The sequence below is a fragment of the Orycteropus afer genome, unplaced genomic scaffold (genome assembly GCF_000298275.1).
Source record: "Orycteropus afer afer isolate SDZICR_OR568_19922 unplaced genomic scaffold, OryAfe1.0 scaffold00250, whole genome shotgun sequence".
Taxonomy (NCBI): Eukaryota; Metazoa; Chordata; class Mammalia; order Tubulidentata; family Orycteropodidae; genus Orycteropus; species Orycteropus afer.
The window spans coordinates 4682873-4692878 of record NW_006921837.1 but is presented as its reverse complement, the minus strand read 5'-3'; the positions used below and the strand labels follow the sequence as shown (position 1 = coordinate 4692878).

The 10006-nt window shown below is 37.3% G+C and overlaps 1 protein-coding gene across 1 annotated transcript in view; it reads right to left on the bottom strand.

Moving 5' to 3' along the window:
- The window catches only part of ULK4 (unc-51 like kinase 4), a gene marked incomplete at its 3' end in the record, with an annotated part of 718552 nt that overhangs the window by 615233 nt on the left and 93313 nt on the right, over window positions 1-10006 (bottom strand). The gene's annotated exons all lie outside the window — the stretch shown is intronic.

Genomic DNA, 10006 nt, shown 5'->3' with positions numbered 1-10006 from the left:
GCAAAACAACAACAACAACAACAGGTTCTAGATAATGGAATTTTAAATCATTTAGATAGATAGAGATTAACTTCATATGCTTAACCTTTACATATGGATAAACCAGACTTCCACCACTAGTCTGTCAGTTTGTCATACTGTAGTGGCTTGCATGGGGCCCGAATACAAGTACCAGCAGGGTCACCCATGGTGTACACATTTTAGCAGAGTTTCCAGACTAAGATAGACAAGGGAAAATAAAGTGACGGTCTGCTTCTGAAAACCTGGAGAGTGAAAACCTTATAAACAGCAGTGGAACATTATCTGACACACTACCATCACAAGAGCTCTTCAAGTTGCAAGGCACTCAAAATATGACTTGGGAAGGAGCTGCCTCAAAGGTAGAGCTGACCTTAACGATGTGTAAGTCAAGTTTTATGGACCTTTATATGCTGATGGGGCACAACTCAGAAGAAAGAGCTGAAAATACCCATTCATAATCAGAACATGCAATATATGCAGTACAAATCTAGGAAAACTCAAAGTTGTAAAAAAATTAAATACAACATAAAAAGATCAATATTCTAGGCATTAGTGAACTGGAATGGACTGGTATTGGCCATTGTAAATCAGAAAATTATCTGACCTACTATGCTGGCTACAACAAAATAAACAGGAATGGCTCACATTCATCATCAAAAAGAACATTTCAGGATATATCCTGAAGTACAATGTTTTCAGTGATAGTATAATATACACATGCATGCAAAGGAGATCAATTAATATGACTATTATTCAAGTTCACACAAAACCACTAAAGTCAAAGATGAAGAAATTTGAGTTTCATCAACATGTACAGTCTGAAACTGATCTACCATGCAATCAAGATGCACTGATAATTATTACTGGGTGACAATGACTGGTGATTGAAATGTGAAAGCTGGAAACAAAAAAGCATCAGTAGTCGGAAAATAAGGCCTCGGTGATAGAAACAATGCCAGCGATCACAGAATAGATTTGTGCAAGACCAATGACTTACTGCAAATGCCTCTTTTCAACATAAATGGTGTCTGTACACATGAACCTTGCCAGATGGAATACACAGGTATCATATCAACTATATGGAAAGAGATAGTGTAGAAGCAAAATATCAGTCAGAACAAGGCCATCAATTGCTCATATGCAATTTCAAGCTGAAACTGAAGAAAATTTAAAACAAGTCTAAAGTACAACCCTTGATTATATCCCATGTGAATTTAGAGACCATTGGAAGAATACATCTGATGCTTTGAACACCAACGATCAAATATCTCAGCTGTGGGATGACATCAAGAACATCATACATGAAGAAAGCAAAAGGTGATTACAAAGACAGGAAAGGAAGATCAAAATGGATGTTAGAAGAGACTCTGAAACTTGCTCTTCAAAGAGTAGCTAAAGCAAATGGAAGAAACAATGAAATAAAAGAGCTGACCAGAAGATTTCAAAGGGTGGCTCAAGAAGAAAAAGTAAAGTATAATAAAATGTACAAAGACCTGGAGTTAACAAAGGAAATGGGAAGAACACAATGAGCATCACTCAAACTCAGAGAACTGAACAAAAAATTCAAGCCTCAAGTTGCAATATTGAAGAATTCTATAGCAAAATATTGAATGACACAGAAAGTATCAAAAGAAGATGGAAATAATACAAACTGTATTATTTCTGTACCAAAAACAATTGGCTGATGTTCAAACATCTCAGGAGGTAGCATGTGATCAAGAACTGACTGCACTGAAGGAAGAGACATCCAAGCTGCACTGACAGAATTGGCGAAAAACAAGGCTCCAGGAACTGATGAAATACCAACTGAGATGTTACAGCAAACAGATAAATGCTGAAAGCACTCACTTGTTCTATGCCAATAACTTAGGAAGACAGCTACCTCACCAACCATCTAGAAGAGATCCATATTTGTGCCCTTTCCAAAGAAAGGTGATCCAATAGAATAAGGAAATATTGAACATCATTAATATCACATGCAAGTAAAATTATGCTGAAAATATTTTAAAACCAGTTGCAGCAATATATAGGTAGGGAAGTGCCAGAAATTCAAGCCAGATTCAGAAGAGGATGTAGAATGAGGGATATCACTTCTGATGTCAGATAGATCTTGGCTGAAAGCAGACAATACTAGAAAAATGCTTCCTTGTGTTTTAATGACGATGCAAAGACTATTCAATTAGACTATTGAAGACTATTCAATTGTGTGGACCATAACAAATTATGGATAACATTGCAAATAACAGGAATTCCAGAACATGTAACTATGGTCAGGAGTAATCTGTACACAGACCAAGAGGCAGTTGTTCAAACAAAACAAGGGGATACTGGTTTTAAAATCAGGATAGGTGTGCATCAGGGTTGTATCCTTTCTCCATACTTATTCAATCTGCATGCTGAGCAAATAATCTGAGAAGCTGGAATATATGAAGAGGAACACAGCATCAGGATTGGAGGAAGACATATCAACCACCTGCAATATGCAGATGACAGAATTTTGCTTGCTTAAAGCAAAAAGGACTTGTACACTTACTGATAAAGATCAAAGACTGACTATAGCTTTCAGTATGGATTATACCTCAATATAAAGAAAACAAAAATCCTCACAACTGGACCAATAAATATCATGATAAGCACAGAGAAGACTGAAGTTGTCAAGCATTTCATTTTACTTGGATCCACAACAAACACCCATAGAAGTAATAGTCAAGAAAACAGGTGCATACTGTACTCACAAATCTGCTTGCAAAGGACCTCTTTAAAGTGTTAAGAAGCAAAGATGTCACTTTGAAGACGAAGGTGTACCTGACCCAATCCATGGTATTTTCTATCATCTCAAATGAATGACAAAGCTGGACAGTGAATAAGGAAGACCACAGAAAAAATGATGCATGTGAATTATGTTGTTGGTGAAGAATAGTGAATATGCCATGGACTTCCAGAAGAACAAACAAATCTGTCTTGGAAGAAGTACAGCATGAATGCTTCTTGAAAGCAAGGATGGTGAGACTTCATCTCTTGTACTTTGATCATATTGTCGGGAAGGATTGGGCTCTGGAAAAGGACGTGATGCTGGGTATAGGGTCAGAGACAAAGAGGAAGACCATTAATGAGTTGGATTAACACATTGGCTGCAACAACGAACTGTGAGGATAGCACAGGAATGAGCAGTGTTTTCTTCTGTTGTACAAAGGATTACTTTGGGATGCAACAGACTCAATGACACCTAACAACAAACCAGACCTGGAAATTTAAGTTTATCATTAGAACCCTTATTTCACAAAATGAATTCTTTCTCTATGAGAGTAAAACTATAAACAAAATATAACAAGTAATATTTATATAGTATAACATTTTAAAATGAATTCACCCTAATCACTTAACTGTAAGATAACATTGAGTATTTTTCTTTAGTTATTTTACTTATTATGTTGATTGTTACAAGCATTTTTAAAATCACAAATAAAGAAAATTTTAAATAAAAATATAATCTGACTCTTCAGTAAATGATGTTGACAAAACTGGATATCCACGTAGAAAAATTAAATAGGGCTCATCTCACATCAAACACAAAAACTAACTCAAAATAGATTAAGGATAATTAATAGCTAAAACCATTAAATTCTTGGAAGAAAATATAGAGGCAAAACCTATGAGACCTGGTTTTTGTTTTTGTTTTTTTTAATGATAGATTATCAAACAACTACAAGAGCAGCAGAAGAAAAAATAGATAACTAGGACCTCATAAAGAATTCAATACTTATGCTCATCAAAAGACTTTAACAGAGTAAAAGAAAACCTACAGACTGTGAAAAAAAACTTCAGGAGCAACATATCCGAAAAGAGTCTAATGTCTAAAATACAGAACACTTCAACAAAAACAAACAGTCCAATTAAAAAATGTGCAAAAGACAACATCTAGCAAGATGACAGAATAGGCAGAAAAGCTACATAGACCCTCTGAAACACAGAAATGAGAAATCAATTGAAACAGACACAGAAGATAACCCTGGAACCCTGAGCTTTGAAGGGAAGGATACCTAAGGAGATTAAATACCAACTAATAAAAGAACCTGAAGTAAAACAGTGAATAAGGGGACAAATAGTGCTGCAGACTGCAAGATGTTTTTATGGCACAATCAATTTTACTATCTACTAATGGTAGATAGCAGGAACCTAAGAATGGGCTCTACTGGCTAAGAACTGCATGGATTATGCATTAGTGGTGGCTGACAAGTACAAGAGAAGAGAGAGATGTGGTGTGCCAGTTGTCCCAACAGTGCAGTCATTTTGAATATTTGCAAGTGGCATTTTGATCCCAACAACCTAAGAAGCGAATCTATTTGCCAAAGACAGAATAGGCAACCACACTGAAGGCTGACTACTGGAAAGGTGTGATATTTCCCTTTGTTACTCTTATACTCACACCCTGTTGGTGAACTGAGGTTTGGCCATCCTCTGCCTCCACCTACTTTCTGGACCAGCAGGAATTCCATTTGTGTGCTCTGACAGAGCCTGGATGCCCTCCCTGTCCTGCCCTCCACCCAAATTTTGTTTTTGTTTGTTTTTAAATTATTCTTTTCTTCCTCCTCATTCCTTATAATTTTTTTTTCTCTTTCCCTTCTCTGTTTTTTTCCTTTTTCTTTCTTTTTTTTTTTTTCCTCCATATTTTTTTCCTGGTTCCCTTATTTTCTCTTTTCTTCTTTTGGTTCTTCCTATTCTTTGTTTTTCTTTTCACAGTTTTCTCTTTACTGTTCTTTTACTCCTATTCTTTTCTCTCATTCCTCCTCCTCAAATATTGTGGGAGATTTTCTCTTTATTTTTCCTTTGTCTTTATTTTAGTATTTATTTTCTAAATTTTTCTTCTCTTTCATTGTTTTTTCTTTTTTTTTCCCCCTCATGCAATTGTTATTGCTTATTTATGTAATTTGGGATTTTTGTTGTCTTTTGTGTGTGTGTGTGTGTGTGGTTTTATCATTTTTGTCTGAGTGGGAGACAACAACCATTCCCACAGTACCAAACCACACTTGCACCTCGTACAGCCCCACCCACTGGCAAGGGCCACCACTTGCTTCTGCACCAACTGACCAATGATAGACAACAGCCAATACCAGCCCAACTCACCCTCCACTACTCTTCCAGAATAGCTAACAGATCTTCCACATACTCTCACTCTCTGTCACATCCACCAGGAGACAAGTAGTGAGTGCATAGTTCTTCCAACTAGAGAACAGAGAATCACAATACCTTTGTCACACAGATAAATAAAAACTAAAGAAAAAGAAAAAAAATCTTGGGCAAATTACACCAACATACAAACACCCATTAAATGTAAATACAATGACATCACAATGTCTCAAAGAAAATTGACAATACCAGTGCACACAAAGAAGCAAGTTAAAAGTAGTACAAAGAAGGAACAAGGATACAGACCAAGAAAACATCCCTGAGAAAGCAGCAGAATTAAAAATCCCTGACAAAGAACTTGAAATAACTATATTTAGGTAACTTCAAGGGATTCAGAGACAGAGCAAGGAAAACACTGACAAAATTAAGGAAAACACGGATAAAATTCTACAACAATTTAGGAAAACAATACAAGAACTGACAAAATAAATTAAATATCAGAAATGATACAAAAACAAATGGAAACCAGAAGACTAAAACTAAGATTTCAGAAATAGATAACACATTAAATGGGCAAAGGAGTAAAATCAAATCAAAGAAAGACTGAATGAATGAGACTGAAGTACCTCAATACTACTTTGGTAAAAGATCAAACACAAAAAAAAGATCAAAACAAAATGAAGAAAGCCAAAGATTCAAGTGGGATACTATCAAGAAAAATAACTTATGTGTAATCAGAATTCCAAAACAGGAGGAGACAAAACCAGAGAAAATTGTCGAAGATTTGTTGGAAGAGAATTCCTCTGATATGATGAAAGATGAGAAGATATTCATTCAAGAAGTTCAACGAACCCCAACACTACAGACCCCAAAAGAAAATCACGAAGACACGTCATAATCAAAGTCACCAAAAGCAAAGACAAAGAAAGAATCTGAAAGCAGCACAGGAAATATGAAAAGTTACCTATAAATGGCAACTAGTAAAACTAAGCTCTGATTTCAGCCAGGACAAGAACAGATATATGCACACTCATGTCCATTTCAGCACTATTTATAATAGCAAAAAGATAGGAACAACCTAGGTGCCCATCAACAGAAGAATAGATAACTAAACTATGGTACATACACACAATGGAATACTATGCAGCCCTGAAGAATAATGTAGAATCTGAAAAACACTGCATAACTTGGATGAAATTGGAGGACATTATGCAGAGTGAAATAAGTCAACCCCAGAAGGACAAACATTGTAATAGTACATTATTGTTAAAAATCAAGAAAAGGTTTATATAAACCAAACCAAAATTATACTCACTGCCATCGACTCAAATCCAATTCATAGCAACCCCTTTTTGACTTTCTGAGGCAGTATCTCTATGGAAGTAGATTGGCCAGTCTTCCTTCCGAGGAATGGCTGGTGGGTTTGAACCACCAGTCTTCTGATTAGCAGTCAAATGCCTTAGGCAACACACCACCAGAGCTCCCAAGGTTTATATGTGGAAGGAAATTGTCTTTGTTGGTTACCAGAGGTGGGAGGGAAGGAGAGGGAACACTGCTAGACAGGTGATTTGGGTGAAGAGAAGGGCAATGTACCAAATGTGAATGGTGAACACGGTGGCATAGAGGAAAAGAAAGACATAGAGAGGTGCATGGGAGGTACAGACTACAAAGATGAACCCTTTTGCACATACCAATACTGTGTTGTTAGTGATGATAAACATTGATTTACAGGTGGATAGATGGGTGGACAGGCTGAATGATTAGGTAAGTATATGCAGGAGGGAGTGTGCCCATGACCATGTATAGGGTTGGCAGACAATGTTTCTACAAGTGTATTCATAAGATCTGTAAGAATTCCCAGGTATATAGTAGAGCTGACAAGGGAAAAGGTTGTAGTCGCTTCTTGCCAAAGCCAGCTACTCAAAGGGAACAAGTAGTTGGACCTGTGGGCTCAGGACCATATTCGCAGGGGATATCAACTTAATTGGCATAACACACTACACAAAAACATTGTTCCGCATACTAATTTGGTGAGTAGCAACTGGGATCTTAAAAGCTTGCAAGCAGCCATTTAGATGCAACAATGGGTCTCTCCTCAGCCAGAGCAAAAAAGAATGAAAAAAACCAAAGATGCATGGAAACAATTAGCCCAAAGGACTGGAACACCATGCGATCCTCAGCCTATACAACTATGAAACCAGAAGGACTAGATGGTGCCCAGCTACCACTGTCAACCACTCAGAGGGGGATCTATGTAGAAGATCCTGGATAGAGAGAGAGAACAATGTAGAACAAAACTCAAAATCATTAAAAAAAAAAAAAAAAAGGTTAGTGGTTTGATAGAGCCTGGTGGAAGCCCTTCAGGTTTGGAACTGAACACACTCCTGTGGCTTCCAGCCAAACAAAAGACTGGACATATGAGGCATATGAGCTGCACATTAATATTACGTAGATACACTCCTTGAAGAGATGAATCAAGGGAGAATAGAAGGGCCTGTTGTGGTGGTTATGTTTCTGTGTCAACTTGGCTGGGCCTTGTTGAGTGGCTGGGCAGCTGGTGGTAGTTATTCCCCATGATAAGACTGGCAATCAACTCCATGGTGGGATCTACCACAAGCAGCTGAGTAGCTGCCTTTGAAATGTGGTCTGCTTCCTGTATATGAGGAGAAGCCTTGGGAATGGTCTCTAGCCTATGGCATGCTTGGACCCTACATGTAGCCATGTCATTGCTAAGCAGCCCGCTATGTTCTGCCAACCTTGGGACTTACAGTGGACTTAAGTTAATGGCCTGCCATGTGGTTTCATAACATCAGGACTGTGCCTTTTGACTTGTCAACCCTGGGGCTTCTCAGCCTCAGCAGCCAGCAGCTGTCTGAGTGAAGAAATGCCTCTAGCTCCAGTGGGCCAGGAGTAGGAGGCAGAGCTGGACCCCAAGGTTGAGGGGCTTTCACCTAGCCCCTAGAGCCTGGCATTTTGACTTGGACTTAAAGTCTCCAAACTGTAAGAGAATAAATTCCTATTTGTTAAGCTCATCCCATTTATGGTACATATTCCTGTCAGAGCAGCACTAGGTAACCAGAACAGCTGTGTAGCACAGGGAGACAGCCGAGGGTATATGAGCTGAACATTTACATTAGATTGATACACTCCTTGGAAAAATAAATCATGGGAGAATAGAAGGGCTGTGTATGCACAGGGAGACAGCTGAGGGGGCAGGAATGCATGGGAGGGAAGGGCACAGGGAAGAGGTAACTATGGGAAGGAAATGGGAGGGGAGCAGTTGCACTGTGGGAATTTGCAGTCAACATCATGAGACAAAGTTTATGTGAGCTGCTGTATGGAAAGTGAATTTACTCTGTAAACTTTCACCGAAATCACAATAAAAATTTTAAAAAAAGACTAAAAATCAAATGTTAGAGAAGGATATATCAAGCAAATGGCAATGAAAACTGAACAGGAGTGGCAAGTTAATCTCCAATAAAACTGAATTTAAGACAAAAACCACCATTAAAGACTAGAAAAGACATTATATAATGATTAAAGGATCAGTTAAACAAGAAGATGTAACCATAATAAATATCTATGCACCCAAGGAAAGGCCCCAAAATACATAAATCAGACTCTAACAGAATTCAAAAGACAAACAGATGACTCCATAGTAGTAGTAGGAGACGTTAATACACCACTTTCAATGAAAGATAGAACTAGAAAGAAACTCTACAAAGACACAGAAGAACTAAACAGTACAATGCACCAACTTGACCTTATAAAGATCTACAGAGCACTTCACCCAACAACAGCACACTAAAAACATTCTCCAGGATAGACAATGTGTTAGGCCACAAAGCAAGCCTCAAGATATTTAAAAACACTGAAATACCGTAAATCATCTTCTCAGATTGCAATGCTATAATATTAGAAACCAGTAATAGGAAAATCAATGAAAACAAGGCAAACAAATGGAAACTGAATAACACCCTCCTTAATGAAAAACTGGGTGAGAAAAGAAATAAAAAATGAACTTAAAAAATTCCTGGAGTCAAACGAGAATGAAAACACAATGTACGAAAATCTTTGGGACACAGCAAAAGCAATGATCAGAGGCTAACTTATAGCAATAAATTCACATATCAAAAACAAAGAGCAAGCCAAAATCAACACCTTAACCCAACATCTTCAAAAATTAGAAAAAGAGGAGCAAAAAAGCCTACAGTCACCAGAAGAAAAGAAATAATAAAGACTCAAGCAGAAATAAAGGAAACATGAAAAAGAAAGACAATAGTAAAAAGATGAACAAAACTTGAAGCTGGTTTTTTGAAAAGATTAATAAAATTGACAAACCACTCTCAAATTTAACAAAGGAAAACAACATTTAACAACTAAAACCAGTAAGAAATGACTTGGGCAATGTCACAACAGAATCAACTGACATAAAAAGGATAACAGCAGGATACACTCCAACAAATTTGAAAATCCAGAAGAAATGAATGGATTTCTAGAAACATGCTACTTTGATAAACTAACACAGACTGAGGTGGACAATTTGAACAGATCCATAACAAAAGAAGAAATTGAATAGATCATTAAAAAAAATTACCAACAACAACAAAAAAAACCTGGCCCAGATGGTTTCACCAGAGAGAATTCTACCAAACATTCAGAGAAGAATTCACACCAATCCTACTCAAACTATTGCAGAACATAGAAAAGGATGGAATCTTCCCAAGTTCTTTTTATTTTTTTTATTGTGATTTGGGTGAAAGTTTACAGAGCAAATTCACTTTCCTTACAGCAGTTCGTATAAACTTTGTCTCATGACATTGACCACAGTTTACCACAATACAACAGCTCCCCTCCC